Below are 19,179 nucleotides of genomic sequence, written 5' to 3'. Positions count from 1 at the left end.
GTGGGAGTTGGTGCTGTCTTGTCCCAGGGTACCAGGTCCCTCACCCATCTCCGTCCCTGTGCCTACTTCAACAGGAAGTTCTCGCCCACTGAGAGTAACTATGACGTTGGCAACCGCAAACTCTTAGCCATTAAATGGCCATTTGAAGAATGGAGCCACTTCTTGGAGGGGGCTAGGCACCAGGTAACTGTCCTTACCGACCACAAGAATCTGGTTTTCCTAGAATCATCCCAGAGGCTAAACCCGAGACAAGCTCGATGGGCGTTGTTTTTTACTAGATTCAACTTTGTGGTCACCTATAGGGCTGGGTCTAAAAATATTAAAGCAGATGCACTGTTGCGTAGCTTCATGGCCAGCCCTCCTTCGGAGGAAGATCCTGCTTGTGTTTTGCCCCAGGTATAATTATTTCCTCTGTTGATTCTGACCTTAGTCTCCGAAATTGCGGCTGATCAAGGTTCAGCTCCCGGGAACCTTCCTGTGAACAAGCTGTTTGTTCCCCTGCAATTCCGGCTACAGGTACGCAGGGAAAATAATGACTCTGCACTATCTGGCCACCCAGGTATCCTGGGTACCAAGCACCTCATTGCTAGAAACTATTAGTGGCCTGGGTTGCCTAAAGACGTTAAGGCCTACGTCGCCGCTTGAGAAATTTGTGCTAGGTCCAAGACTCCCAGGTTCCGACCAGCGGGCTTACTATGTTCTTTGCCCATTCCCCAGAGACATTGGACCCATATCTCCATGGATTTTATCACCGATTTGCCTCCATCTCAAGGCAAGTCGGTGGTGTGGGTTGTAGTAGACCGCTTCAGTAAGATGTGCCACTTTGTGCCCCTCAAGAAACTACCCAATGCCAAGACGTTAGCTACCTTGTTTGTCAAACACATCCTGCGTCTCCATGGGGTTCCTGTCAATATTGTTTCTGACAGAGGGGTACAATTTGTTTCATTGTTTTGGAGAGCTTTCTGTAAAAATTTGGAGATTGATCTGTCCTTCTCCTCGGCCTTCCATCCTGAAACTAATGGCCAAACTGAGAGGACTAATCAGTTTCTAGAACAATATTTAAAGGAATAGTGTCACGAAATTTTTTTTTTTAACATCAGTTTAATTTTAGTCTTTTATTAAAAACTTTTATATTTATTTGTGTGTTTGTGTTTTACTTTTTTTTATTTTTAAACTTTTTCTTCCCTGTGGGGGCTGCCATTTTTTACTCCATTTCTGTATGTGTCGATTAATGACACATACAGACATGGGATACGGCAGCTTACAGTCCCATAGTGAATGCGAACGGGGCCCGTTCCATCCACTATGGTGTACGCCGTCTGTGTGGGAACGGTGCATGCACCGCTCCCACACAGTCCAAGTTGAACTGAGCGCCGTCCGGCGCCATTTTCCTGTAGACCGGAAGTCGCGGCCGGACAGTAAGATTGCTACTTCCTGTTTCGGCTTCATGTGCACTTGGAGCAGCGGCAGCAGACGGAGCGGACGGACCGGAGGGAGCGGCGGCGGCAGGAGCAGGTAAGTGATTTCTATATATGTTCGTGTTTCAGTGTGTGTTTACTAGTGTATGTAAACCTACTACACTGTGTGTTAGCTCAAAAAATGGTGACACACAGTGTAGGAGGTTTGACCGTTCAATCCCCTCGTTTCTCCCGGCACTAGCCAGGATAAAGGAGGGGGGATTCTGAGAGCTCACTAGAGCGAGGGATTTTTTTACAATTTTGCAGCATAAAGCAATGTGGTTGCTTTACCACATGCAATGCTGCAATTTTGGGAATTGCTTCATCTAGTGACCAGTGCTGGGAAATATTATAAATTAGAATCTAATTTATAATATTTCCTGACTCGTGAAAAAAATAAAAAAAATTAGAACAATGTTTAATCACCTACACACTAATTGTTTAACTAAAAAAAATATATATATTTTTTGCTAACAACACATTTCCTTTAAGGTGTTTTATCTCCGATTGTCAATATGATTGGGTCCCCTTTATTCCCCTCGCCAAATTTTCCCTTAATAACCGGGCCAGTAACTCGTCAGGGGTCTCCCCCTTTTTCTGTAATTTTGGGTTTAATCTACGGTTCTAGTTTAAATTCAAAAGAATAGGTGTAGTAGGTATACGTTTGCTTTTATTAAATTATAATGAATCTGCCTGTGTAAACGTTTAAAACAAATTTTATTTAGCAAAATTTATCATTAAAAAATTATATAGGGCAATAAATTGCCAAAGAACTCAGATACAGGCGTTGACAGGCGAATCCAAATAGCACACGATGGTATGCGGAGTATAAACATGCAATAGGCACCTAGATACAAGTGCCCGACATGTAACAAACACCCCGCACATTTAGTCCTGCCACGTGTGCTGACAAATATTTAACAGGTTCCCGACCGCTGGCTGTATTTTTACGGCCAGCGGTCAGGGTCCTTAAAACCCGAGCCATAGACTTTTTACGGCTCGGGTTTTAACTTGCTGCCCGCGCGATCGGGCAGCTGAATGTCGGGTCTCCGGCTGCCAGTGACTGCCGGGGACCCTGAGGAGAAGATAGAAGCAGCTTTAGCTGCTTCTGTCTTCTCCGATGTCTTTTTACACAGCGCTCAATGAACGCCGTGTATAGGAATAGAGGCAGCGGCCGCGCCGCTGTCTCTGTTCCTCCCGGTGATCATGTGACTGGTCACATGATCGCCGGGTGCCGTTACTTACAGACTGCTGCTGGGTCTAACAAGACCCAGCACAGCCCTATTAGTGACAATCGTCACTATGAGAGGGCTGATTTCCCCTGTAACTGGGGCTGCTGTGCAGCTCCAGTTACAGTGGAAAAACATGGTGTAAAAGAAAGAAAAAAAATATATAAAGTTCCCCAAAGGTCTTTTTTGACCTTTGGGGGACAGACCATAGTAATAAAAAAATAATAAAGTAAAGTGCAAAAAAAAATTAAATAATAAATACACATAAAATACCCACCCCCAAAAAATCAGTTCCCCTCCCCCCCCCGCCAATCATTGTTGTAACGCTAGTGCTGACCCAATTACTCTAATATAGACATGTAATATATTAAAATTTACGGTAGACAATGAAGATCACAAATAAAAGGTCTATTTTAGGGTAAAACTATGTTATTACCAAAAAAAAATAGCTGAAACGTAAAAAAGCTTATTTTTTGACTATTATTTTCAAACTTTATGAATAAAAATTCTAAAATAGCAAAAAAGGTGTGTATAAAAACGATAAAAAATGAAACCTGCATTGTCTACGGAAAAAATGTCGCAAAAAATCACGTCGTTAGCACAACAAATAAAAAAGTTATAGCCATTTAACTAACGCGTGCTAAAAAGGGCTAAACGATGTCTGGTCCTGAAGGTGCAAAATAGCCCCGTCCTGAACTGGTTAAAAGGATTTGCCTGCCACTGATATAACAGACACACTTCCCAACGCGTTTCTGCACCACATAGGGGAGCGTCCTCAGGGGTATATTTTGTCTATTTTTCTTTATTAGTGAACATGTACGATGCTGTTCGCTTGAATTTCGGCGCACATAAGAAATCTGATGTCGGTCCCAGTACGCGCCGGCGAAATGCTGAAGTCTAATACAAATAAAGCCTCACCTCCCCAGCGCCACCAATCGGATCGTGAGATGTCAGAATAGACGCCCATCCAACCGGCCGGCCCCCTGGTAACCACCTGGCCAATGGGAACAATGCATACAGCATTGCTAGTAACGGGGGGAAGCCAAAGGCGGCCGAGCACATCAACCCGACACAGTACCGAACCGAACGCTGTGCCAAAGCAAGAGAGGAACTCAAAGAGTGACAGACAAATAAACCACACCAACAGAGACAGTACAAACGCGCACAGACCAGACAAAACAGAGCAACACTAACAACAGCCTAAGCACAGTGTCACAGAAGCCCCAGACACGCCGAAGCCATGTGAACGGGATATACCAAGGCGGGCGATGCACTAAGCACCGCCAGCACATAGATGGTGTCTCCCCAGCAGCCCAGATCGGGCACCAGACATAGTCTACAAGACAGTGACATCAAAGCGCCACCCTGTCAGACATAAATGAATGGACAAAAAAGGCCCACACCAACCCCCATAATACAGCCGCATCACAATGATGCGATATGGGGAAAAGTGACAGACGTACCGCAGAACAGAGCATAAAACAGGGACGAGGATTAGAGTGACTAGAGGAATGGAACGTAAGAGATCGATTCATTGAGGCCAAGTGGCTTGACAGTTTGCATCCTGAAAATCCACCGTGCCTCCTTCTGTAGAATGCGTTTATCCCAATCACCTCCTCTAATTGGTGCCTTGACACATTCCATACCCTGGAACATGATAACAGAAGAATCTCCAGAATGACAAACCCAAACATGCTTTGAGATTGTAGTGTCAACTCTGCCCTTAATGTCACATATGTGGTTCCGAATTCTACGTCTGAATTCTCTCTTAGTCTTGCCCACATATTGCAGCCCACAGCTGCAGGTTATAAGGTATTCCACTCCCTTTGTAAGGCAGTTGATAAATGCCCTATTATAGAACACCTCTCCTGTCACATTGCTCTTAAATGTCTTACTCTTGAGGACAGAGGTACAAGCTTTGCACCAACCACACCGATATGAGCCCAAAGTGTTGGTAGATAGCCAGGTGGTGGCAACCGTTCCCTCAAGGTGACTGTGTACCAATTGATCCCTGAGGTTCCGGCCTCTACGAAATGTAATTTGTGGCCAATCTCCAACCAAATTTCCAACGTCAGGGTCAGTTTTGAGTATGTCCCAATGGGATGCAAGTATACTCCTGACCTCCCGATGTGCAGCATCGTAGGTACCGATAATTCTAACAACATTGTCATCCTTTGGGCGTATCTTAGGGTTGAGTAGGGATTCCCTATCAGCCCCCATAGCATGCTGGTATGCCGACCTCAAGACAGTATCAGGGTACCCCCTGTGCTCAAATCGGTCCCTCAAACCCGTGGCAGATGTTCTAAAGTCGGAGTAGTGCAATTTCGCCTGGCTCTTATATATTGTCCTTTGGGGAGGGATTCCCATCTTTAAAGATCTAGGATGCCAGCTATCCCATCTTAGCAGGTTATTCGTAGCAGTGGGTTTCCTATGCATCTCAGTCTTAATGTGTCCCTGATCCGTCTTCTCTATCTGGATGTCCAAAAATTTTATCCTTTTATCCCTCATCTCCGATGTAAAAAAGAGACCCAGGTCATTAACATTTAGGATCGACACAAAATCGTTGAATTCTGCTGTCGTGCCTGACCACAGAATGAAGACGTCATCGATAAATCTTATCCACAACAGAACGGAAGACAAATATTTCTCCATTCTGTCGCAGAACACGAATTCTCTCTCCCACCAGCCCAGGTAAAGATTGGCATAACTGGGAGCACAAGGGCTACCCATAGCCACTCCCCTGAGCTGATGGAAGAACTTGTGCTCGAAGACGAAGAAATTGTGCTCAAGTACAAACCGGAGCAACCGTAGAACAAATTGATTATGTGCGTAAAACTGAGCACCTCTCTCCCTCAAGAAGTATTCCACAGCCTCACATCCAAGGGAGTGTGGAATGGAGCTGTAGAGAGCCTCAACATCGAGACTCGCCAACAGAACATCAGAGTCCACCCTGTAGGACCCTAACGTGAGGGAGATCCTCCTCTTCGATGCCAAGTTCAACACATTGTCTCTTGTCGTGGGTGCAGATGAACTTCTTCCACTTTAATTTTCTAATGAACAGGTTCAAGTCTTTGACCCACGGGAAGAGATCAAATTTATTAGTTGGGACGAATTATAACCACACCACAGCGAGTGGTGGGGGAAGGTCCTTTTACCGATTTAAGGGTGGCCTCGACCACTAATCCACCTATTAATGATAACACACCACTGGATGTCTTTTTGACGGTTGTTACGAACCAACTAAAAAAACTTGAGGTTGGCAAACGTCTCCCCTTTAATTTATCTAGGGAGGAATCATTGGCACTGACGACATTGGAAAATGATAGTGCTATTATAATGAAGCCCTCGGACAAGGTGGGAAATGTGGTGATAATGGATCGTGCACAGTACGTGATCATGTGCACGAATATTCTCAAAGATAGATTATGTTATCAGGTGTTGGAAGAAAATCCAACAAAAAAATTTATGGCGGAGTTCAGAGATATTCTGACAGAGGCAAAATGTGCTAAAATTATCGATGCACGTGAACTCTCCTTCATTATTGGAAATTTCCCACAGGTGGCAACTTTTTATAGCCTCCCGAAGGTCCATAAGGGTCTGAGTCCGCTTAAGAGTAGACCCATTGTCTCTGGCATTGACAGTGTGTCACAAAATGCCAGCTTATATGTTGACAGGATCCTTAGGCCCTTTGTCGCCGCACTTCCATCTTATGTGCGTGACACTATGGAGGTTTTGCGTAAACTGGAGGGCATCAGGGTGGACTCTGATGTTCTGTTGGCGAGTCTCGATGTTGAGGCTCTCTACAGCTCCACTCCACACTCCCTTGGATGTGAGGCTGTGGAATACTTCTTGAGGGAGAGAGGTGCTCAGTTTTACGCACATAATCAATTTGTTCTACGGTTGCTCCGGTTTGTACTTGAGCACAATTTCTACGTCTTCGAGCACAAGTTCTTCGTTCAGCTCAGGGGAGTGGGTATGGGTAGCCCTTGTGCTCGCAGTTATGCCAATCTTTACCTGGGCTGGTGGGAGAGAGAATTCGTGTTCTGCGACAGAATGGAGAAATATTTGTCTTCCGTTCTGTTGTGGATAAAATTTATCGATGACGTCTTCATTCTGTGGTCAGGCACGACAGCAGAATTCAACGATTTTGTGTCGATCCTAAATGTTAATGACCTGGGTCTCTTTTTTACATCGGAGATCAGGGATAAAAGGATAACATTTTTGGACATCCAGATAGAGAAGACGGATGAGGGACACATTAAGACTGAGATGCATAGGAAACCCACTGCTACGAATAACCTGCTAAGATGGGATAGCTGGCATCCTAGATCTTTAAAGATGGGAATCCCCAAAGGACAATATATAAGAGCCAGGTGAAATTGCACTACTATATCCGACTTTAGAACATCTGCCACGGGTTTGAGGGACCGATTTGAGCACAGGGGGTACCCTGATACTGTCTTGAGGTCAGCATACCAGCATGCTATGGGGGCTGATAGGGAATCCCTACTCAACCCTAAGATACGCCCAAAGGATGACAATGTTGTTAGAATTATTGGTAACTACGATGCTGCACATCGGGAGGTCAGGAGTATACTTGCATCCCATTGGGACATACTCAAAACTGACCCTGACGTTGGAAATTTGGTTGGAGATTGGCCACAAATTACATTTCGTAGAGGACGGAACCTCAGGGATCGATTGGTACACAGTCACCTTGAGGGAACGGTTGCCATCACCTGGCTATCTACCAACACTTTGGGCTCATATCGGTGTGGTCGGTGCAAAGCTTGTACCTCTGTCCTCAAGAGTAAGACATTTAAGAGCAATGTGACAGGAGAGGTGTTCTATAATAGGGCATTTATCAACTGCCTTACAAAGGGAGTGGTATACCTTATAACCTGCAGCTGTGGGCTGCAATATGTGGGCAAGACTAAGAGAGAATTCAGACGTAGAATTTGGAACCACATATGTGACATTAAGGGCAGAGTTGACACTACAATCTCAAAGCATGTTTGGGATTGTCATTCTGGAGATTCTTCTGTTATCATGTTCCAGGGTATGGAATGTGTCAAGGCACCAATTAGAGGAGGTGATTGGGATAAACGCATTCTACAGAAGGAGGCACGGTGGATTTTCAGGATGCAAACTGTCAAGCCACTTGGCCTCAATGAATCGATCTCTTACGTTCCATTCCTCTAGTCACTCTAATCCTCGTCCCTGTTTTATCATGTTCTGTTCTGCGGTACGTCTGTCACTTTTCCCCATATCGCATCATTGTGATGCGGCTGTACTATGGGGGTTGGTGTGGGCCTTTTTTGTCCATTCATTTATGTCTGACAGGGTGGCGCTTTGATGTCACTGTCTTGTAGACTATGTCTGGTGCCCGATCGGCTGCTTGGGAGACACCATCTATATGCTGGCGGTGCTTAGTGCATTGCCCGCCTTGGTATGTCCCGTTCACATGGCTTCGGCGTGTCTGCGGTTTCTGTGACACCGTGCTTAGGCTGTTGTTAGTGTTGCTCTGTTTTGTCTGGTCTGTGCGCGTTTGTACTGTCTCTGTTGGTGTGGTTTATTTGTCTGTCACTCTTTGAGTTCCTCTCTTGCTTTGGCACAGCGTTCGGTTCGGTACTGTGTCGAGTTGATGTGCTTGGCCGCCTTTGGCTCCCCCCCCCCCCGTTACTAGCGATGCTGTATGCATTGTTCCCATTGGCTAGGTGGTTACAAGGGGGCCGGCCGGTTGGATGGGCGTCTGTTCTGACGTCTCACGATCCGATTGGTGGCGCTCGACCATGCTTGTGGCTGGGGAGGTGGGGCTGTATCTGTATAAGACTTCAGCATTTCGCCGGCGCGTACTGGGACCGCCATCAGATGTCTCATGCGCGCTGAAATTCAAACGAACAGCATCGTACATGCTGACCGGCCGTTCACTAATAAAGAAATATAGACAAAATATACCCCTGAGGACGCTCCCCTAGGTGGTGCAGAAACGAGTTGGGAAGTGTGTCTGTTATATCACTAGCAGGCAAATCCTTTTAAATACTTGTCAGCACACTTGGCAGGACTAAATGTGCGGGGTGTTTGTTACATGTCGGGCATTTGTATCTAGGTGCCTATTGCATGTTTATACTCCGCATGCCATCGTGTGCTATTTGGATTCGCCTGTCAACGCCTGTATCTGAGTTCTTTGGCAATTTATTGCCCTACATCATTTTTTAATGATACATTTTGCAAAATAAAATTTGTTTTAAACGTTTACACAGGCAGATTCATTATAATCTACGGTTCTCCTTCGTTTCACCTGGTGGTTCCAACAATCCCGAGGTAGATGTAGTTCATGGGGAACTGTGCACAGTCTGGGCCCAGGTTCAGAAGAACCTAAAGGCGTCTCAGAGCATACAAAAGACTCAGGCAGATAGAAGACGTTCTGCTAACCCCTCGTTTGTGGTGGGGGATCTGGTTTGGCTGTCTTCAAAAAATTTGCATCATAATGTTCTGTTCAAAAAATTTGCTCCCCGGTATATAGGGCCGTACAAGGTCATTGAGGTCCTTAACACTGTCTCCTTCAGGCTGGAGTTACCCCCGTCTTTTCAAATACACAACGTGTTTCACGCCTCCCTCCTTAAACGCTGCTCCCCGTCTTTGGCTACCTCGAGGAAACCTCCAATCCCTGTTCTCACCCCTGAAGGGGTAGAATTCGAGATGGCCAAGATTGTGGATGGCAGGATGGTCCAAGGCTCCCTCCAGTACCTGGTCCATTGGAGAGGATACGGGCCTGAGGAGAGGACTTGGGTATCCGCCCGGGATGTTCACGCTGGGGTATTGCTCAGGAGGTTCCATCTTCTGTTCCCCAATAAGCCAGGTCCACCTAGGAAGGGTCCAGTGGCCCCTCATAAAAGGGGTGTACTGTGAAGGATCTGCCAGACACAGCTTCTGTGTCGACGCCCGTGGTTAATCAGTCTGCATCTGCTCCTAGATCTGAAAGAGTGACTCGATCTGCTACCACTCAGGCTGGCAGGCTGAGGAGTGGGAGAACCTATCACAGCCCGGCCAGACGGGACTAGCTCCCGCCCTCGGTCTATTTATACCTTCATTTCCTGCTCTTCCTTTGCCTGTGATTCTGTCTGGTTTCCTGGCTCTGCTGTTCCTGCTAGTACTATTGACCTCTGCTTCAAATTGACCCTGGCTTTACTGACTACTCTCCTGCTCTGCGTTTGGTACCTCGTACACTCCTGGTTTGACTCGGCTCGTTCACTACTCTTGTTGCTCACGGTGTTGCCATGGCAACTGCCCCATTTCCCTTAGCTTCTGTGTACCCTTGTCTGTTTGTCTGTCGTGCGCTTATTGAGTGTAGGGACCATCGCCCAGTTGTACGCCGTTGCCTAGGACGGGCCGTGCAAGTAGGCAGGGACTGAGTGTCGGGTAGATTAGGGCTCACCTGTCTGTCTCCCTACCCCGACATTGCAATTACTCAATATATATAATCCCATAAATTTGTTAGTTTATTGAACTTCTGCAGAGCATTAAAGTATGAGTAAAATTATGTCACAAATATTCACAATTTAACTGTAGAAGAATTTCCACTATGTAATGTTTACCATAATGTTATATGTAACCACTACCTGGTACACTTGTACTGGTATGTAAAACCAAATGTCTCAGAACAAGATAGTTGTATAATAAATACAACTTTGTATAGAATTTATCTCTGTTTCACTAAGGCCTCATGCACATGGTCGTATTCTGGCTTTGTGTTACGCAGTGCTCATAGCCTGCTCTGGGCACATACTATTGCCACGTGTCTATGATTTTTATAAGGACGTGTAATTTATTCATATTGTGTTCCCTGCTGTATAGGGTCCTTGCACATGGCCTTGTCATGTGTATGAGCCCTTAAAAAATTATATCTTAATTGGATATTAAGTTTTATAAGCTTTTAAAACAAAGCAATTACAAAAATTTGTGCCCTCTGCTTGGTAAGACTGAGTTTGGAAACTGTAGTCAGAACATAGTGCACTTAACGCAAAAACTTTATAACCTTCCTTTTCAAAGTGCTCTAAATGAGGACATTTACATGGGTATGTCAAGGTATTAAACTGCATTCTCTATAAATAAATTTTTTAAATAAACTTAATGGCGTCAGCAAACACTTTGAAGTGTAAAGCCTTGAATATCAATTAACCTTATAACATACTGGAACAAGGACCAGCCTTTTAGTTTATTATTAATGCTATCGAATTCTTATTTTGAATGTTTATCACTAAGAATAGAATAGAAAACTTTATTGCCAACTATAACTATCACAGAATAATATATGGGCAAATTCCTTGTAAAAATACTTCCTTATGGATCTACAATTATTGAACCTGCAGCGCCAAGGGACGACAAGGAGAATGTTTTTATCCTTCCTTCGTTGATCTAGAGTAACATCTGCAATTTACACATTGGAAAATATAAAAGCAAAATCGGTCAAAACATATTGGAAAAAAAACTCTTTAGACCAACACAAGTCATATAATCCCATATTGTAAAGGATCTGCCAGACACAGCTTCTGTGTCGACGCCCGTGGTTAATCAGTCTGCACCTGCTCCTAGGTCTGATAGAGTGACTCGATCTGCTACCACTCAGGCTGGTAGGCTCAGGAGTGGGAGAACCTATCACAGCCTGGCCAGATGTTCTAGCTACCGCCCTCGGTCTATTTATACCTTAATTTCCTGCTTGTATGTGCCTGTGATTCTTTCCTGTTTCCTGGCTCTGCTGCTCCTGTTATTATTATTGACCTTGCTTCATTTTGACCCTGGCTTTACTGACTACGCTCCTGCTCTGCGTTTGGTACCTCGTACACTCCTGGTTTGACTCGGCTCGTTCACTACTCCTGTTGCTCACGGTGTTGCCGTGGGCAACTGCCCCATATCCAAAAGTAAGAACAGTACTCCTCAACGAGTCTCTTACCCTGACATAAGGTCACCAGCTGACTCTCGGCAAAGGCAGTCTTGTCAGTCTCGTCATATATGAGCCCGAGAGCAGAAAAAAAAAGATCAACAGAGGAAAGTTCAGGGGCGTCAGGAGCCAAGGAGAAGGCCCATTCCTGAGGCCCGTCCTGGAGCCGGGACATAATTATACCCACTCACTGGCTCTCAGAACCTGAGGAGTGGGGCCTTAGACGGAAATAGAGCCTACAACTCTCCCGAAAGGAGAAAAAAGTCTTCCGGTCCCCTGAGAACCGGTCAGGCAACTTGAGGTGGGGTTCAAGAGGTGAGGTGGGGGGCACTACCAGGGTAGCATCACGCTGGTTGCCCCTCTGAGCCAGGTGCTTGGACCTTTAGGGTGGAGGCCCTGCATTTGCTGAGCCAGGGTCTCAAGGGGGTCCATAGTAGTGTCAGGGACCAGGGTAGAATAGTTATATGGGCCTTTGATTATGTAATGACGGGGAAGGGAGACAGACAGGTGAGCTCTGCCTACTTGCATGGCCCATCCTAGGCGACGGCGTACAACTGGGCGACGGTCCCTACGCTCAATATGTGTACGACAGAGAAACAGACAAGGGTACACAGAAGCTAAGGGAAATGGGGCAGTTGCAGACGGCAACACCGTGAGCAACAGGAGTAGTGAATGAGCTGAGTCAAACCAGGAGTGTACGAGGTACCAAACGCAGAGCATAAGCGTAGTCAGTAAAGCCAGGGTCAAAATGAAGCAAGGTCAATAATAATAGCAGGAGCAGCGCCAGGAAACAGGAAAGAATCACAGGCACATACAAGCAGGAAATTAAGCTATAAATAAACCGAGGGCGGGAGCTAGAACCGTCTGGCCAGGCTGTGATAAGTTCTCTCACTCATGAGCCTTAAAGCCTGAGTGGTAGCAGATCGAGTCACTCTATCAGGCCTAGGAGCAGGTGCAGACTGATTAACCACGGGCGTCGACACAGAAGCTGTGTCTGGTAGATCCTTTACACATGCTTTTTTATAAACCATACTGCAGTAGGATTGAAACTCTCCCTAAACCTGCTTATATATGCGCTAATAAAACAATACCGCCTTCCAGATTATAGCAATTCAAACCAGCTATTTCACAGGTATAAACTATCCCCTAGAATTTTAGTTGCTCTACTCAAACACTGCTCCTCATAAATATCTGATCATTGCAAAACATTGCAGCCAATAATGGCTCCAGCAGTTTTAGCCACCATACATAGCAAAAAAATGTTGTTACCGTTGCCAAACCAAATTAAAAGTCAAAACACTCCCAGTGGTTACACGATAAAGCTTTTGCAAAACCTCAATACTAAAACCTTATTCACTGTGTTCGTTGCAAACCATGTCAGATCATGCGACGTAGTTAACCAGAGAAGCATAAATTCCTAAACCGCCTCCATTTGGTTCCTGCACATGCCAATGCACATATGTTTCTATGTCAAAAAGACAAGGAAATAGACCGTAAATGCTGCACAATTCTTAATGGGCTTCACGTCAATTCGCAACAGGTAGTGCTCAATGGTGTGTAAGAGAAGAGCTCGAGATGCAATATAGCAGAAAGGATTCCATGGCACTCACCATTTAGTAAAATATTCTTCTTTATTAAGGCAAACAAAGGGCAGCATGGATGTGGAGCACAAGCCTACGGCCGTTTCGCATGTGCCTACGCTTTGTCAAGGCCTTAACATAGCGTCCACAGGTGGACAGAAGGTAACTGGATACAGGCTGGTAGCGGATTACTGTATGCAGGCTGGTAGCAGCTTACTGGATTCAGGCTGGTAGCAGATTGCAATAGCAGACAGGCTGGTAAGGAACCACTGTATACAGGCTGATAACTGGTAGCAATAGCAGAAAGGATAAAGTGCATACAGGAACCTTTGCTGGATAACTCTAGGTTTTTCCAATAATGCTCAGGCAGGCTGTGTCCTGTGAAGCAGACTAATATACCTGGTGATTGAGATGGATAGGCTGGGGATGGATTTGGGTGCACGCGCTAACACTATGAAATGAAAGAAGTGAGTGTGCGCCCGTCCTATGGGCAAACCCAGCAACACCAGCAGCAGAAGAAAGTGCATGGCAGTGTGGAGATCCAGCAACCGTACAGCATGTACCAAAGGTAACAGGGCTGTTGTGCTTGTTGGAAGCAGTAGTACGCCAATGAACGCAGAGCACGGGCGTTACAGATAGTAAATCTGTAATATGTACCATAAGGCCTTATTCACACGACAGTGAAAAAAAATGTCCATTAAAAACTGATCAACTGTCAGTTTTTCATGGCCATTTTGCATCAGTGTGTCTCTAAATTTTCATCCATTTCCAGTCCATCTGTCCGTTTTTAATGGCCGTTTGACATCCATTTTGAATCAGTTTTTCATTGCCGTTAAAAAAACTGATGAATTTCATTGGTCAGGCTTTTTTATCCCAACCCCCTGAAAACACCCAAAGGAAGGTCACATGTTTACCTAGACACTATTTACAGCTTCCCTGTATATGATGCCACACGCCTCCTTGTATATGATGCCACACACCTCCCTGTATATGATGCCACACGCCACCCTGTATATGATGCCACATGCCTCCCTGTATATGATGCCACACGCCTCCCTGTATATGATGCCACACGCCTCCCTGTAGATGATGCCACACCAGCCTCCCTGTATATGATGCCACACCAGCCTCCCTATATATGATGCCACACCAGCCTCCCTGTATATGATGCCACACGCCTCCCTGTATATGATGCCACACGCCTCCCTGTAGATGCCACACGCCTCCCTGTAGATTATGCCACACCAGCCTCCCTGTATATGATGCCACGCGCCTCCCTGTAGATGCCACACCAGCCTCCCTGTATATGATGCCACACGCCTCCCTGTATATGATGCCGCACGCCTCCCTGTAGATGATGCCGCACGCCTCCCTGTAGATGATGCCACACCAGCCTCCATGTAGATGCCACACCAGCCTCCCTGCAGATCATGCCACACCTGCCTCCCTGTAGATGATGCCACACCTGCCTCCCTGTAGATCGTGCCACACCAGCCTCCCTGTAGATGCCACACCAGCCTCCCTGTAGATGCCACACCAGCCTGCCTGTAGATGCCACACCAGCCTGCCTGTAGATGCCACACCAGCCTGCCTGTAGATGCCACACCAGCCTCCCTGTAGATGATGCCACACCTGCCTCCCTGTAGATCATGCCACACCAGCCTCCCTGTAGATGCCACACCAGCCTCCCTGTAGATGCCACACCAGCCTCCCTGTAGATGCCACACCAGCCTCCCTGTAGATGCCACACCAGCCTCCCTGTACAGGATGCCACATACTCACGGGTGCAGCGCCATCTCGTCTTCTTCAGGTGTGGTCACTCGTCTGCACGGGATCTGGCAAGGCAGCGCGACGGGGCGATGACGTCATCGAGGCGCCTTCAAACCCGTGAAGACGAGTGACCACACCTGAAGAAGCGCCGCAACCATGAGTATGCCAACGATAGCCAGCAAGGGAACTAGTAGTTCCCTTGCCAATCCCCATGTAACAGATCCGTTTTTAACGGTTGTTACATGTATTGACAGCCGTTAAAAACTGATCCATTGACGTCTATGGGGGCCGTCAGGCCGTTAAAACGGCCCAAAAATAGGACATGTCCTATTTTTTGACGGCCATTATTCACGGGCCGTTAAAAAAACGGCCGTGTGAATGCACCCATAGAGTATCATTGCTCTGAAAACGGCCATGTGAAGGCCGTTAAAAGGACGGCCATCACACGGCCGTTTTTCACTGTCGTGTGAATAAGGGCTAAGTGGTATAAAAGAAAAACAATGGTAAAAACGTGGTACTCCCAAATTTGACTTCCTTGGGGAAAATGCTTTGTCTTCAACCCTTACCACTTGATGTCTGTCAGTCAAGAAACTAAGCAGTTACTTGCATAATTCCCATGGCAACCCCAGCTTACCTAGCTTAGTCACAAGAAGCCAGGACAGCACAGTGTTAAAATCTGAGCTAAAATCCGAAAACTAAACTCTTGCAGAGTTACAACCAGAATCAACATGTTTTAAAATCGCATGTGAAGCCAATGCTACCACATCCACTGTGGACCTGTTGTCCCTGTATGCAAATTAAAGATTATTTTCTCTACCCTTTATTCAAAGCATTTCAACACTAGAGGTGTAAGAGCTACCAGACGATAATCATTCATTGATGCCACCGATGCCGTTTTTGGCACTGGCACAATAATTTGGTCCTGCTGACTGACTCAGGGATTGATAGTTAATATTAATAGCAACTGGTGTCAGATCAGTTTTGGTCATCCTGAGTTACCTGAAATGGCACCTCAGTACCCACAGCCTCCTTTTTCACAGTATAGTTCTGCCCTAAAGTCTCAAACTGTAAATAAAAATAATTTAGTTGGTCTGCTAACACTACATTTTCTTTTTTGTAATTCTTACTTTATTTTTCTATATAGAAATGCACATAACACGACTTGACATTATGAATCATGAGCAACAATGTAGTTTCAGGCCTTGTATAACAGAAGTGAAACTTGTTAGAAGACATTAATTGACATTGCAAATAAGCAAGGTAAATGCATAAAAACGTAAGTAATACCCATAATGAGTACATGTCAACTCGTCAAGGGAAATTAGGTAATAGGAAATGGGAAACTGGGACATGTGGTAGGGAAGTTATCTAACAGGGCACAGCGGCTACATTAAATATACATGTTAAGGATCTGCCAGGCACAGCTTCTGTATCCACGCCCATAGGTAATCAGTCTGCACCTGCTTCTATGTCTGTGAGACTGACTCCATCTTCCACCACTCAGGATGGCAGGCTTAGGAGTGGGAGAGCCTATCACAGCCTGGCCAGACGGAGCTTGCTCCCGCCCTCTGTCTATTTATACCTGCCTTTCCTGTTCCTCCTTTGCTTGTGAGTCTTCTCTGTTGGTTTCCTGGCCCTGCTGCAGCTTCTTGAACTACTTGTCCCTGCTTCGTATTGACCCTGGCTTACTGACTACTCTTCTGCTCTGCGTTTGGTACCTCGTACACTCCTGGTTTTACTCGGCTTGTTCACTACTCTCCTGCTCTGCGTTTGGCACCTCGTACTCTCCTGGTTTGACTCGGCTCGTTTACTACTCTTGTTGCTCACGGTGTTGCCGTGGGCAACTGCCCCGCTTCCCTTTGTTCTGTGTTTCCTTGCCTGGTTGTCTGTCGTGCACTTACTGAGTGTAGGGCCCATCGCCCAGTTGTACCCCGTCGCCTAGGGCGGGTCGTTGCAAGTAGGCAGGTACTTAGTGGCGGGTAGATTAGGGCTCACTTGTCTGTTTCCCTATCCCTGTCATTACAATACACATATTTGTCCAAACACAGAAATACCAAAATAAACTTACAAAGTTGTTAGATCAGTATGAAGCGTTAAAGTAATGCATTGAACTACTTGAAGAATATATTGAATCATTCTCTACATCCTATTGCACTCTGAGCACTTCGCTACTGTAATCAAGTGTTCCAAATTGAACAAAAAGCTGAATGGGAGTTTTCCCAGTGAGAGAGTTCTTCTAATCTACACATTTTAAGTATTTTACTGAGCCACACTGGATGAAATGGGGGGTCCTTCTTAAGTCAATGGAGTCGTATCAGCAATTTGGCCGCTGCCAGTAAGTGGGTAAAAAGGTTACATTTAAATTGAGAGTATCCCACGGAAGGCCTAAAAAGAATTACCATATCAATTGATAGAGGTGAGTTTAACACTCCTATGTCTCTCAATGTTTACTAAATTTAATCCCCCAAAAATCTTAATGTTGGGGCAATATCACCAAATATATGCTAGAGAACCTTTGGAAGCAATGCACCTCCAGCACAAATTTTTATCTGTCAGATTTAAGAGATGTAAGAATTCAGGCGTCCTATACCACCTGGATAATTAATAAAAGCTAAATTCTCTTGCAAACAAATGCGGTGAGAGAATGCATGAAAGTGGTTTAGGATAAATTAAGATTCCAAATCAGAAAGAGTAATTCCCAGCTTTCTCCCAGAATAGTCAACATGCTGGTTTCCCCAGCTGACATGGAGTAATAACTTCAGATAAAGTTTAGAGAGCAATTTAGGAATCGGTTTAGGCATCCAAATACATGTCTCAAAATAAGTGAGGCCACGCTTGATAGTACATTTTGAAAGGAAGGAATCATAAAGGTTGGTTAAGTGGGAATAGTGAGTGAAACTGAGGGTACGCTTACCAAAAAACTAATTTCAATCAGATGGAGAGGTTGTTTATTCCTTAGCTAACAGCCTTGGTAGCAGTATATTGGATAAATCTTTCCAGATGTTGTATGGGTCTTGACATTTTGAGTCTATTGCATAAGGAATGTGTCTAGATGTAGCCAATGAAGAATGTGTAATGTGGCTAATGTGTTATCACTAATTGATGAATTGCTTATAGAGGAATTATGGGTTTTGTGTCCACAGTAGGTGATATCGATCAGACCTTAGTAAAAGGAGTTTAACCTCCACACCCACACCTATGCATTAACTAAATCTATTAACTAAATCTAACCATCTACACAAATGGATAGCCCTATAATAAATTTTAAAATCCAGCAATCATAGTCTGCCACTGCCTTTGGGATGTATTAGCAAAGTACGCGCAAGTCTTGGGCGTTTATATTTCCAAAGATATTTCTAAAACAGTGTACATATCTCTTTTAAAAAGGAGAGGGGGTTTTGTATTGGGACCAAGACATGATGTACAAATGGTAGGTTAAATATACGTTTTTAGAAAAATTTTGCATCCCATCCAGGAAAGCATTGGAAGATCGAATAAGTTCAGTTGGGATGGAATATTTGTTAATAAATGTTTATAGTTCTGGACATATAATTAATCAGAAGTTTTAGAGAGTCAGTAATATTTAAGGGCAGATTTGTTCAATTTAAAAGAAGTGTTATGTTTAAGCAATTACTGAGGTAGGAGCAGAGATGTTAAGAATCTCAGATTAGCCATAATTATTAAAAAAATTTGATAGGTGGCCAAAAAGTTTGAAGATGGAAAATAGAGTCGGCAAGGCTGTTTGTGGGTTGAAGATCAATATTAACAGTTCATCTGCAAAAGCAGTTGTCTTATGAATTTTGCCAGTCATGGAGATGCTCTATACCGCTGAGTCATTACGAATGTGTTGTATACAAGTTCCTCTGACCATAATAAACAAAGACGGGAAGAGAGGAGCATAAGAGGGATCTTTTTCTCATTTGCACAATTGATAACTATCTGGTGGAGTTGTATCTCCCCTCCCGACCCTTGACAAACGCAGGCTGTTCCTGTCCAATAATGCATTGAGCAGCAAGATTGGGCATTAGCTCAAGATCTTAACTGTTTTTTTATGAAGCATGGCAATGTGCGCTTCTAGGGTTTGTTTTGAGAAAGGTCTCCTCGTAGTAATGAATTGAAGAGTTACAAGATTGGGTAGGCTATCTGGGCATGAGCTTTTTCCTTTATATATGGTCTGGAGAGTATTTATATTTTTTGGGAGG

Source organism: Rhinoderma darwinii, chromosome 2, assembly GCF_050947455.1.
Source record: "Rhinoderma darwinii isolate aRhiDar2 chromosome 2, aRhiDar2.hap1, whole genome shotgun sequence".
NCBI classification, from domain to species: domain Eukaryota; kingdom Metazoa; phylum Chordata; class Amphibia; order Anura; family Rhinodermatidae; genus Rhinoderma; species Rhinoderma darwinii.
Note: the sequence above shows the minus strand (reverse complement) of the source record.